Source organism: Lepidochelys kempii, chromosome 10 (assembly GCF_965140265.1).
Source record: "Lepidochelys kempii isolate rLepKem1 chromosome 10, rLepKem1.hap2, whole genome shotgun sequence".
NCBI classification, from domain to species: Eukaryota; Metazoa; Chordata; order Testudines; family Cheloniidae; genus Lepidochelys; species Lepidochelys kempii.
Window position 1 is genome coordinate 4,358,955 of NC_133265.1, and position 13,351 is coordinate 4,372,305.

At 45.0% G+C, this 13,351-nt stretch overlaps 1 protein-coding gene across 1 annotated transcript in view; it reads left to right on the top strand.

The window, feature by feature from the left end:
• The first annotated feature begins 623 nt into the window (after positions 1 to 623).
• RPS2 (ribosomal protein S2) overlaps positions 624 to 13,351 on the top strand; it is a 77,535-nt gene continuing 64,807 nt past the window's right edge. The window contains exon 1 of the mRNA XM_073361730.1: positions 624 to 627. The gene's annotated coding sequence lies outside the window, so the exon portion shown is untranslated. The remainder of the gene's footprint in view (positions 628 to 13,351) is intronic.

The following is a 13,351-nucleotide window of genomic DNA, read 5'->3' on the forward strand; positions in this document are numbered from 1 at the left end:
GTGGAAAAGAATCAAAACACTACTTACTCTAGTCCAAAATCACTGATTTTACTTTCCAAACAAGGAGTCGCTAAAGTGCTTGCAGAATTTATAGAGGTGGCCAGAGGCCACCCCCATCTTCAATACAGAAATTGTTCTTACAGAAAATATAGGTCCCATGATCTATCTTGCTCTGAGCAACCTCAACTCATCAGGGTGAAACACACCATGCAGATTCTTGTATCTTCTATAGGCCATATCTTAATAACTGATAACTCTCATTAATGATGAGGTGTCTGCAGTCTGTTCTGTTTTATAGCCCTTTAGGCTCCTGGCAAGTTATTGATGCTCCCCAAGCTAGACAAAGTTTGGATGCCCCTGTCCAAACTGCTTTGTCTCCACATAAACCATCACATTCTCGGGGCTCACTAATACTTTAAAATATTCCCATTGATCAGCTCCTTACAGGAGAAAACCTGTTGGCAGATTTAATAACATTTAGCTGATGTTGTGTATTACGGGCTCCTTGTAATTTGTTTTTAGAAAATCAGTCTCTATGTCTCCAATACAAACCCCCGCCCTCTCCTTGTTGGTTTCGTACACTTGACTGGCAAGGACTAGGCCTTCATAGCTATACTTAGAGAACACGTAGCACATTTTTGAGTGCTATCGTAATCATAACAACAATAAAATAATAATATAATACAATTCCCATTGTGTGTAAGAATAGGCTCCAGTTTACAGTAGGTGTAACACTGCCCTCTAGAGGAGGGAATATATACCAGCCTTGCTCAAATGTTTACCTGCTTTCTGCTCGTTAAGCTTGTGGAATTGATTATTTTACTTGCTAGGTAGAGGTTGTTTTTGGAAGCTGAAAGTCATTGTTTTCCCCAGCATGACACAAGCTGACTGTATCCACAGTGTCTGTAACAGGTTCTCACAGATTGTGATAAACTGGAACCCATTCAAAAGCACTGAAAACACCATTGCTGGAAGAATCCGCTCAGGTCTATTCACTCCTGTGAGCAACAGAATTCCCCACCACAGAGCCTGTGTTGTCTCAGGAGTTGTGTGCTTCTTGTGATATGTCTTATGATGCATTTAAACACAGAATATATCATTTGGGGATGGTGAAAAGGCATCTGCACCCCTGGGAAACAGGTTGATTTACATCCCGCATTAACAGAGACCAGTGCCTGAAGCTAGCTTCCTGCATGTAAATTGTCTTGATGCTTGTCTATATGCAGGGTTGCACTAGTTTCATGTAAGGTATAATTTTTTTTTAAACCAATTTAAATATAAAGCAGTGCAAAAAACAGGTTTAAGCTAAACTTAAATAAAAATATGCAGTTAAAGTCTAGCATTAGTTAAACAGGTGCATGTTTGTGAGCAGACTAGACCTTATTCCACAAGGACTCACCTTTTCCTTAGATTTTTTGCACACTTTACACAAGGATAAAACTTGCTCAGTAAGTCAATAAACTGAGCCATCTCATGTTGCTGGGTGTTGCTGGGATGATCTGGGTAATATGCTGCCATGGTATGAAGGAAAGCCCATGTGTTTCGCCCCAGTTCTTCTGTATTGAGTGGACAGTTTGATGGTTGCACTTTCTTTTTAACCTGGGATCAGGAAAGCCAAAGGATTAGCAAGCACATTAAGATTGTGATAGAACAGCCCTTTTCACTCAGCTTGCATTTAAATCAGCTTGTTCAGTCTAGCACAGGGGTTCTCAAATTGGGGGTTGTGACCCCTCAAGGGGTTGCAAGGTTATTACTGGGGGTCCTGAGATGTAAGCCTCCACCCCCAAACCCTGCTTCACTTCCAGCATTTATAATAGTGTGAAATATAAAAAATGTTTTAAATTTATATGGGGGGGTCACACTCAGAGGCTTGCTGTGTGAAAGGGGTCACCAATACAAAAGTTTGAGAACCCCTAATATAGCACCATATTCAAGGGAACAAACAAGGACATTTAAACTCCCAAACAATATGGATTTATGAGAGAGCCACAGGCCTGGTCTATACCTAAATCTTAGGTCAACCTAGCTACGTTGCTCAGGGCTGTGGAAAAAAATCACACACCTTGTGACATAATTAGGTTGACCTCAGCCCTGCTGTAGGTGCAGCTAGGATGATGGAAGAATTTTTCCATTGACCTACCTATTGCCTCCCCGGGGGTAGATTACCTACATTGATGGAAAAACCCCTTCCATCAGTGTAGGAAGCATCTGCACTACAGTGCTACAGAGGGACAGCTGCAGCATTGGACCTGTGCTGCTGTACTGTAGACATTTCCTAACATTCCAAAACTCTTAATGGGGACTCTGAAGACAAACAAAATACTTCCAGTACCTAGAAGCCTCATTTAAATGCATTGGCTAGATGAGTTTGTTTGGAGGGTTTGAACTGAAACACAAGAATTTTTCTCCCCAGAGGAGAGGAGGAAAAGTTGACCAGGAGCGAATGTGGAGCCTACAAACTGTATGTACAAGGATGGTTAACAATCACAGGGTTTGTAGCTCAGCCTTAGCTGGGTCATCTATAAAGCTAAGAGTCCCTGTAAGGGTCTTCAAATAAGGTGAAATTAATCTGGCAGGTTTTGAGGACAAATGTGAAATGTCCCAGGAATGGAGGAAGAAAGTGAAGAGAATGGGGGTGGGAAGTAAAGAAAAAGGTGAGTGGCCATTTGGTGGGGAGGGGTTTGGAGGTCATACCCACTCTCAGAAGGATTTGCATCGGTCATCAGCCATTCTTGAGGTTAGCGGGGTGTGACTTCTAGATATGCAATTTCTATATAGGTAGTTCATGCTTCCCACATTAGCACTGGCTCTCGTGGAAGCGGCCTCTTTTGAATATTACAGACGTGGAACATCTAAAGAAGCATGGCATTTTCTCTCTGGATCTGCAACGCCTACCTTCCTCCCATGTGAGGCCCAGCCTCCAATTCCTGTCCTCCATTGCCACCCACCCGTAATCCCCACCAGCCACTCGTTTGGGCTAATCCCAACTTTCCCCCCGGCATCCCCGTTATCCCTTCCTTGGGAGGCTGACCTCCCCCACCCATTCCTGTCGGGGAAATGATCTCCCTTCCATCAGTTATTCCTCAGGGACCATTTCTGATCCCCCTTCAACCATCCCTATGCGATGAGAAGAAAATTCCCCAACCCCTTACTCAGTCCTGCCCAGACCTGCCCCGTCCAATTGTCCTTACCCTGGCTGCTGAACCCGAATCCCTCTTCCTCTTGCCCATGGAGTCTTGGCAGACTGGGCAGTCTTTCCTCTTGAACCTATTCTTAGCCACAACAAATGGGGCTCCCCCCAGGAGGTCAGACAGAGCTCTGTTCTCCAGGGCAGGCCAGCGGGATGAAGCTGGGCTGCCTTTCTTCTTGCGGGGTGCTGTCAGCTTAGATCCACCAGACACGTTGGGCTGGGTGCTGCTGCTGGAGGCAGTGGGCTCAGTGGGACTAGGAGAAGGTGAAGATGCGGAATGCTCCAAGGGAGGAGAGGGCCTTTTATTCTCTTGCTTGTTCTTTTTCCAGTAAAACACCAGCATTAGGTGGCTCTTTTTCCTGGGCTTGGCCTTTGCTAAAGGCTTGGTCTGCTGTGGTGGTGCCATGAAAGAGGGTTTTTAAACTGAGGCCACAAAATGAGACTTTCTGATGCTGCTATTTAGAGGGTGAAATAAGTATCTGTCTTCCCCCTTCACATCCTGCAGTCAAAGGAAACAATACACTAAATTTGTTTATAAGCTGTACTGGGCCTGTCCAGAACGATCTCCTTGGCTCCTGCCCTAGGGCTGGATCAGTACAATGTTACTGGATCAGTACAATGATGGACTGATGGAGAGGGCGGGAGTTGATTGTATAGACTTGATGTGGCTCCTACACAGTCCTTAGCCCTTAGCTATGGATGCTGTGGCAGCCCACGGTAGAATATGATGACAGCATCGTGTGACATCACAATGCCTCCTTGGGACTGGTGGTTACGTTTTGCTATGAGCAGGTGAGTCATGTGGGAGATGGAAGGAGCTGTTTGGGTGGATACAGCTTTGTCTCTCCTAATCTATTCCTGGCTCTGTCGCTAACTCACTCGATGACCTCTGGGGAGTCACTTCACCCCTCTGTAGCCACATCTGTAGAACCAGCGTAATTATGGGAAGTGTGTTGTATAGATAGTTAGCTAGCCCATGTTGTCTGTTGTATAAATAATTAATTAGCTAGCCCATGCAACCCTTGACCACAGAAAAGTAGGGAAGTGTTTCCCCATTTTACCAGTAGGAAAACTGAGGCACAGCTGAAATGACTCATCCTCACAGTGAGTAAGCGGTAGAGCCGGGACTACAACCCAGATGTCCTGACTTGCAGTCCCCTGCTCTAACCACTAAATACACTCTTCCCTTCTTGGTGAGCAGATATGTTTGGTTTCCCCGCAGGAAACTTTTAGCTAGTCTTACAGAAATGCTAATGGACGATGGAGCACAATATGCTGTAGAACTATTCAGTCCAGGTATCCCATCACCTAACCGCCCTTCCTGACATCAGCAAAGAGTGGACACAGGTAGGCTGGACACCAGAAAAACCATTAATGCAAGACAGGACCAATTAGTGTGTGCGTTGATCTGCCCAAAGTCTAACTGTGATCCCAGCACTAACGTGTGTGGGAGTAGGTAAAGACACACTAGCTGGACTGAGTGGAGGAAAGTTCTGCACACCTCCAGGAGGTTTGGTTCGAAGACCCAAGGGAATTTTACAAACCCTGTTCTTCCTGACGAGCGAAATCCCCGCTCTTCCCATTTTAAGACAGCTGAAACAACAATAAATACCAGGTGAAGAAACAAAGTCTGTCTGCGGAGTCTCTCAGTACAAGTCAGGCAGTACAGAGCCATTCACCCTCTCTGGGGGCCTGATCCAAAGCCCATTGAAGCCAATGAGAAGACTCACTGATAGGTTTCTCTTATCCAGGGTTGGATGAGCCCATTTCAAATGGTGAAGACCATTTCAAACATGAGATCCGTACTTCCAACGTCAGCCACTGGAGGGCAGTGTAAGTGTCTTTAACCCCTTGCAAGGATGTGTGTGTAATGACCTGAGAAAGGGGCCTCATCCAACTGGGGAAACAGAGGCCTGACTCCTGAGATGAGGGTTGTCACAGGTTGCTTACAGGTCCCTCGTCTCCAGACAGAACCTCTGATCTGACTTGGGGTGAAGTGCTGCATTTTATTGTGATTGCTGCAGAAATGGTATTTCACTCCAGCTGGGGTACCTGCCTCGCAAGCGGAATATTCTCTATGGCGTCCTCTGAGAAGGGCCCTCCTTGTTTGTAAACCCCCTGGCGTTTTAGTTATTGATGATCGTCTCGACAACGCTTATTGCTGCAGCCTCTGTGTCTTGTATAAGAGCATCTGTAGCTGACCTCAGAGGAATATCACTGTAGGAAGCTACATAACAGCATTCTGGGGTGGGTCCTTGCCCCCTTTTCCTCTCCACCTTCTACTTGTCTGGCACAAGCCTCCTCTATTGCCCTGGGCAAATTTTAAATTTAAATTTTAAACTGACAAATTTTAAATCACAACTGCGTGTTTGACTAAACGATCTGTTTAGGAATGATTTCGGGGCAGCTCTCTGGCTGGGGCTGTGCAGCAGGTCAGACTAGATGATCACAGTGGTCCCTTCTGGCCTTGGAATCTGTTAAGCAGCCGGTAGCCCATCACAGTTTTTACGTTTCAGAGTAACAGCCGTGTTAGTCTGTATTCGCAAAAAGAAAAGGAGTACTTGTGGCACCTTAGAGACTAACCAATTTATTTGAGCATGAGCTTTCGTGAGCCACAGCTCACTTCATCGGATGCATACCGTGGAAACTGCAGCAGACTTTATATACACACAGAGAATATGAAACAATACCTCCTCCCACCCCACTGTCCTGCTGGTAATAGCTTATCTAAAGTGATCATCAGGTTGGGCCATTTCCAGCACAAATCCAGGTTTTCTCACCCTCCACCCTCCCACACAAATTCACTCTCCTGCTGGTGATAGCCCATCCAAAGTGACCACTCTTTACACAATGTGCATGATAATCAAGTTGGGCCATTTCCTGCACAAATCCAGGTTCTCTCACCCTCTCACCCCCCTCCCAAAAACCACACACACAAACTCACTATCCTGCTGGTAATAGCTCATCCAAAGTGACCACTCTCCCTACAATGTGCATGATAATCAAGGTGGGCCATTGCCAGCACAAATCCAGGTTTTCTCACATCCAGAAAACCTGGATTTGTGCTGGAAATGGCCCACCTTGATTATCATGCACATTGTAGGGAGAGTGGTCACTTTGGATGAGCTATTACCAGCAGGATAGTGAGTTTGTGAGTGTGGTTTTTGGGAGGGGGGTGAGAGGGTGAGAGAACCTGGATTTGTGCTGGAAATGGCCCAACCTGATGATCACTTTAGATAAGCTATTACCAGCAGGACGGTGGGGTGGGAGGAGGTATTGTTTCATATTCTCTGTGTGTATATAAAGTCTGCTGCAGTTTCCACGGTATGCATCCGATGAAGTGAGCTGTAGCTCACAAAAGCTCATGCTCAAATAAATTGGTTAGTTTTTACATTGAGGCCAGCGGAACTTTGGTTGCTTTAGTCTTTGTTTCTCAACCAGCGCTGCAGTTTAACGAGCGTCCAATAGATGCACCTAGAGCATGAGTTCATACACCGCCCTCTCAAATCTCAGGGCTTTGATTTCAGGAGCTCTCAGTAACTGGGGACATGACCGACACTGCTGCAAACAGCGTGGAGAAAATTGCTTCGGAAACATATTTCTTGGAGGCAATAACCAGAGGGCTCTCGTTTCTGCATTTTTGTCCCCCTTCCCCCGCATCAGAGTGTTACCTGACCCTGTAATTTAGAGCAGCTGGGTTTAGTGAAGGCCTGTAACTTTGAAATGCTGGGGACTTGCCAACAGTGCATCTTTTTAAAATCTAATTTATATCTAAAAGACGGGGCATGGTGAATTCTGTTGAATAGGCGCCTCTCTTCCTAACTGCCTGTAATTCTGAGTGAAACAGCGGTAATAATACTCACGGCTGTGATGAGACTTAATTAAATAATTGCTATTTGTATGACTATATTGCCTAGTGTCATGCTGTCTGGCTCATAACTGTGAGTGCCGACCTCAGGGCAGACTGTCAGAAAACAAAAGCAGACACCACACCTTGGTGGTACGTTCTATCATTAGATTTCACCATGCCAGTAACAAGTGTGAACTCATGGATCACTATCCCAGTCTTACCAGGGAGTTACAGACAGTCCCCTTAGACTCTCCACAGTATGCATCCGATGAAGTGAGCTGTAGCTTACGAAAGCTTATGCTCAAATAAATTGGTTAGTCTCTAAGGTGCCACAAGTACTCCTTTTCTTTTTGCGAATACAGACTAACACGGCTGTTACTCTGAAACCAGTCTATCTTGCCACCCAGACAAACAGGACTTTGTGATAAAAGATCACTTAAACCCCCAAATCACACCACGTCAGGTTGCTTCCAGTCCCAAGAGACCAGTCATGTACTCAGATCTTACACCAGGGACAACGCTGACAGCCAATTCTATAGTAACTAACTAAAGACTCATTAGCTAAGAAAAAGAATGAGAGGTGAAAGGTAAAATCAATGTAAAGGTGAGCCACAGTTTGCAATTCCAAATAGTGGCAGGGATGAAATAAACTGCCAGTTTCCCACAAGTCTTTTCTGAATACCCAGATTGTCTCTGGCGTTCTCCGCTTTGCATCTGTACACTTACTTCCCTGTAAGAGTTCAAACAGTTCAGAGGTGAAGGATCTTTCTTTTGATCCATTCTTGTATCTTCTTCTCACAGAAGACAAGCTGACAGTCTCTCTTCCCCCCTGGGCTTTTTCTTTGATGTCGGTGAGGGAGGAATGCACTGTGAGTCTCTGACCTCAGGTCATCATGCACAATGGCCATTTGGTTTGGAATTAGCACTTTTCTGATAAAAGTCCTTCATTTGCGTTCCACAAGGCTTCTTTGATATCTGATGAGTGATTTAGTTAAGTTTCCAGGGTATGCATCCGATGAAGTGAGCTACAGCTCACGAAAGCTCATGCTCAAATAAATTGGTTAGTCTCTAAGGTGCCACAAGTACTCCTTTTCTTTTTGCGAATACAGACTAACACGGCTGTTACTCTGAAACCTTAGTTAAGTGGTGTTTGCAATGTAAATGTTTCTAATTACATTACGACAGGACACAGATACATGCTTTTTTTTTTTTAAATGTATTTAACATCCCATTAGTTTTATGATGTTTAAACACCCCAAATACGAATTGCTTTGATCTATACTAATGCACAAGTGAAATTACCTGAATACACTCTCACATGGCCTGTTCTGCCAGCATCACACCTAGGAGCCCTCATCATGGCCCAGGACCCCATTGTGCTAGGTGCTGTACAAACCCAGAACAAAGGGAGTCCCTGCCCCGCATAGCTCACCACAGAGTGTTTTTAGCTCCTCGAGTGGAAGGTGCTATGAAAAGCCAAAGGATGTTTTCAGAGGGAACAGGGTATATAAGTGCAAATGAGTCTGGCTTCAGGCTACAAGACAGGGCATTAATCCTATTGCTGAGTGACTGAATGGAGGATCTCCAGTGGAAGAGTGTATATATCTCTGTGTGTATATAAAGTCTGCTGCAGTTTCCACGGTAAACATCTGATGAAGTGAGCTGTAGCTCACGAAAGCTCATGCTCAAATAAATTGGTTAGTCTCTAAGGTGCCACAAGTACTCCTTTTCTTTTTGCGAATACAGACTAACACGGCTGTTCCTCTGAAACCAGTGGAAGAGTGGTGTGTGTTTTGGTGCAGAAGTCCTGAGGGCAGTTAGCTGACATCTCTGGCTCCAGATCCTGTGACGCACCGGATACAAGGGTCCTGAAAGGCATTTCCATGCTTCCTAAAAAAGCAGCAGTCCTGGAGCATTTAATAGGGTTCTACAGAAATGTAATACTCTGCAAATCTGTTGGGCCAGACTCTACTGGCATGAATTGACTTCAGTGGCGCATTACCCATTTACCCCAGCAGAAAATGTGGCACCCAAATAGAATACACATTTTGAAAACACGTAGGTGACTTAGGAGTGCAAGTCCTGTTGACTTACAGCCTAAGTCAGTTAGGCACTTTTGAAAATGTTACCCAAGATCTCTAGGGTTTCTAAAATCTTTTTGATACAGGTCTCCAGCAGGGAGCTATTACATTGTTTAGAATGACACAATAATACATCTATAGAAGTTGTCATGGTCTGTTCAGTTCTAGAGGAAATGTCCACAAAACTAGTGAATCATCTACAAAGCACTAGTAAACCATCCTTATGAATTTGTCATAGAGATGCTTGTGGAGTTATTACCAGCAAGGAAATAGAGCAAAAGTTATTGCACCAGGGGAAAAAACCCTGTGTATTGACATACAAATGAATCATTGGTGGAAAAATTAACACAGTAAAATTCTGTAAATTAACATAAGGAAGAAGCTTAGCTCTGTGTGGTGGGGAGGAAGGCTTTGTTATCACATAACTTAACAGAGCCCTCGCCCGACAAGAGGACATCTGCCACAACACTGACCCGATGCCCATACATGCCTTTCTACTTGTGACCCTCATGAACTGTCTGTTGTATAGAACACCCATTAGTCTCCTTTCAGATTTGTTCACTGGCCAGCTAAGGCACAAACACCAGTTTGTCGCCTCCCGATGAAGGGCTTATCTGCACACACAAGTTGCACCCCTTTACTTTAAATTGGCTTAGTTAAACCAGTGTAATTTGTGTGTGGATGCTCCCATATAAGCTTTAAACCTGGCTTGTAATTATTAGTTTGTGCTCAGCCAGCTGCTTGTTGATCACAAATGCTGTGACTTTTCTTAAAGTAGCTCTATGAAATCAGATGGGAAAGTTACAACCAGAGGTTCCTTTAGTCAAACTATTTCCTGCATCTCCCCATCTTTATGCAACTTCTCCCTGAGTTTAGTGAGCATTTTTTGTCCTTTATGATAAAACCAGTGCGGCTAAGAGGAAAGCTTGAATTCAGTGATTAGGGCTGGAGGGAACCAGTTTGGCTCCAGTAAGAACTGGCTTGATCCTTTAATTGAAAATTTGCACCTTTTTGAGCTTTGGGAAAGTTTTGATAAAAGTTTTTCTTTAGTTTTGTGCCTTTGCACTTCCCATGGGGAAGGGCAGTTTGTGTGTTCAAACATTGTTCATTTAACAGTAGAACAGATGATTACATACATTACCTATCAAAGTGTTTACTTCTGTGAAACCTTCCCTCCAAGGATCTCAAGGTGCAAGACAAACACTAATGAATTAACCCTCACAGCTCCCCCAAGAGGTGGGTAAGTATTGTCCTCTCAATTTTATGGAGGGGGAAAAGGGAACAAAAAGGACTTCTCCTTCACTAGGAAGTAAAGGGGTGTATAACTACAGCAAGCCAATACCAGGTAAAATCCTAGTGAAGACAAAGCAGCTTGTAGTTTTCACATGTGCCAACAAGTCAAGGTGAACACTAGGGAGGAGCCTTGCATAATGACAGTTTTCAGAGTAGCAGCCGTGTTAGTCTGTATTCGCAAAAAGAAAAGGAGGACTTGTGGCACCTTAGAGACTAACCAATTTATTTGAGTATAAGCTTTCGTGAGCTACAAATTGATGCTCAAATGAATTGGTTAGTCTCTAAGGTGCCACAAGTACTCCTTTTCTTTTTACTAGGGAGGAGGCTAGGCCAGTTTATATGTGAAAACTACAACTGCCTTGTCCATAGCAGGATTTTACCAGTGTTAGTTAACATGAGGTCAGAACATACCTTCTTACCTTGTGAAGACAAGGCTTGAGTTACGCTGGCAGGAATTCAGAGTTACTACACGTTTACACTAAGGTAACTGCAAATAGAATTTGGTACAAAGGAATGCACTGAGACTTGGGACCCTGTCTTATTCATTATGGGATCCTTGCCTCATTCAATTCACACCATTCAAACCTCACTCCTGTTCCCTTTCCTCTTAAAGGATTTCAAGGTGCTCCAGAAAGTATGTACTGTGCAGCACTGCTGAAATATAGCTGCTTCTGGGGTGGAGAGACAAGCAGCATATAGCATCATGAAGGTTTGTTTTGTTGCCTGAGAAGCTGTTTTAGAAACTACAGCCATGCACCCTTGAGACCCAGAGAACCATCCTGAACACTGTCTTCCACTCCAGCCCCAACACAAACATGTCCTGCGCGGACATCCTGTCAAATCCTTCGAAGTGTGATCTTTGATCTCCTTTTCTTAGAACAAAGCAGGAAACTTTCGCCTGCAATGGAGCAACTTTCCTCACCATCTTAGCTGGAAATTGTGTTCCTAAATGTGTCCCCTGCCCCTTGCATAACCTCTGACAAATGGACAAAGAAAAGTAAAATTTGTGGGCTGCTCCCAAAGGGATGATGAGCCTGTTGCAAAAGATACTTGTTAATCAGTTTTAGCACCTAGGTATGTTGATTTCACAAGAAGTCACAAAGGATCTCCCTCCCCACTGGATTTAGCTTCTGAAACCAGGGAACATAAAAGGAAATACAAACCAGTTAGCTGTGTCACCTTTGCATTGTTCTGTACTTTCACCCCATTCAGCTGGGGGCTTCTGGGGGGCAGATGGAAAGACATGTCTCCCTGATCCTCTTGAATCTCTGAGTTCCCTCCCCTAATATTTCAGTCTGGAGCGTGACTTTCATCCAAAGATCTCAAAGCACTTAAACATTATTGACCCCTCACATTACCTTTCCAGGGAGGGGCCAGATATTCTCCCCATTTATAGATGAGAACTGAGGGAGGGAGAATTTATATAGGTAAAGGTATAGGTACATTTATGTAAACAGAATGAGCTCCACCCTGACATCTGGTAGTGAGTTGTGGCAAGTTGTGGAAAAGAACTTCAGGGGCTGATCTCATTTGTGTAGGCACACCCACCGTGCCTAGCATGAGCCCATAGCTGCCCAAATGGTCACTTTGGCTGCTGTGGGATCCCCAGTTTCTTTGTTATTGGGGCAGGAAGAATAAATTGTTGTTATCCTGATTATGTGAATCAAGGACAGTGGAACTGTACTTGGCCTTTTGTTATGATGGAGGGACTTGTCATCAACTAAGTAGCACTCGCTAGGCGAGGGACATGGGTTCCAAAACTCAGTGAATTGAGAGAGGCTGAGGACAGGTATTAATACCCGGTGGTATGGGCCCCTGGTGAGGGCCTTACATGCTAATTGCACTTCCTCCTCTCTCCACTGTGGAATATCTGAGCTAATGTTGATTCCATTAGGAGTCTAGTTACAGGCTGCTGAGCTCAATTCACTTTGGGCCAATGGTGCACCAGCCCTGAAGCTCCCCTGCTACAAGCTGAAATCACAAAAGAGCTGAACTGACTAAGAGCTGAAATCACTGAGCGTTGTGTTAAGTAGTGGGGGAGCCTGAAGAGAGATTGCGGAGCAGTTTGTGGGACGGCTGGCAGAGCAGAGCAGCTCTTGGAGCAGAGCCGTTCACGGGATGGCTGGAGCGACTCATGGGACGGCTGGTGGAGCAGAGCAGTTTGTGGGGTGGCTGGAGCAGCTCATGGGGCGGCTGGCAGAGCAGAGCGATTCGTGGGATGGCTGGTGGAGCGGAGCCCCATGGAGAGGTTGGGGCAATCGGTTTTGGACCACATAAGGTGCCCCTTAACCCCCCCCCCCCATCTCCACCCAGGTTGGGAGGTAAAACTCTGCAGATAAACTTTCAAACTTTGGTGCTGCACTGACCAGGGACAGAGACTTTTGGGTTGTTGGACTTTTGGGACTTTGGGTGACTTTGGGTTGCTGGACTCAAGAACCAAAGGGAAAGGACATGCCCCAGTTTGCTTGGGGTGGGTTTTTTGCTCATTGGTTGTGTTATGAATCCTGTTGGTGCTGTTTCCCCCAACATAATGCCACATTGTTTCTCTCTGCTATTAAAAGGATTTTGCTACGCTCAGACTCTGTGCTTGCAAGAGGGGAAGTATTGCCTCTTGGAGGCGCCCAGCGGGGGTGGTATATATTTGTCCCAGGTCACTGGGTGCGGGCTCGAGCCGGTTTTGCATTGTGTTATTGGAATGGAACCCCTAGATACTGAACCCAGCCCTTGTTGCTGCCAGCTCTGATGGGCAGAAGGGTTACATTTATATTTATAAAGGTAATAACAAAATGTTTGTACAGCAGAAGCATGAAGCCTGCTAAACAACCTGGACGATCAAGATACAAAAGAGCACTTAACGATGATAAAGTCATCACGGAGAAACTAAATGAATTCTTTGCTTCAGTCTTCACGGCTGAGGATGTTAGGGAGATTCCCAAA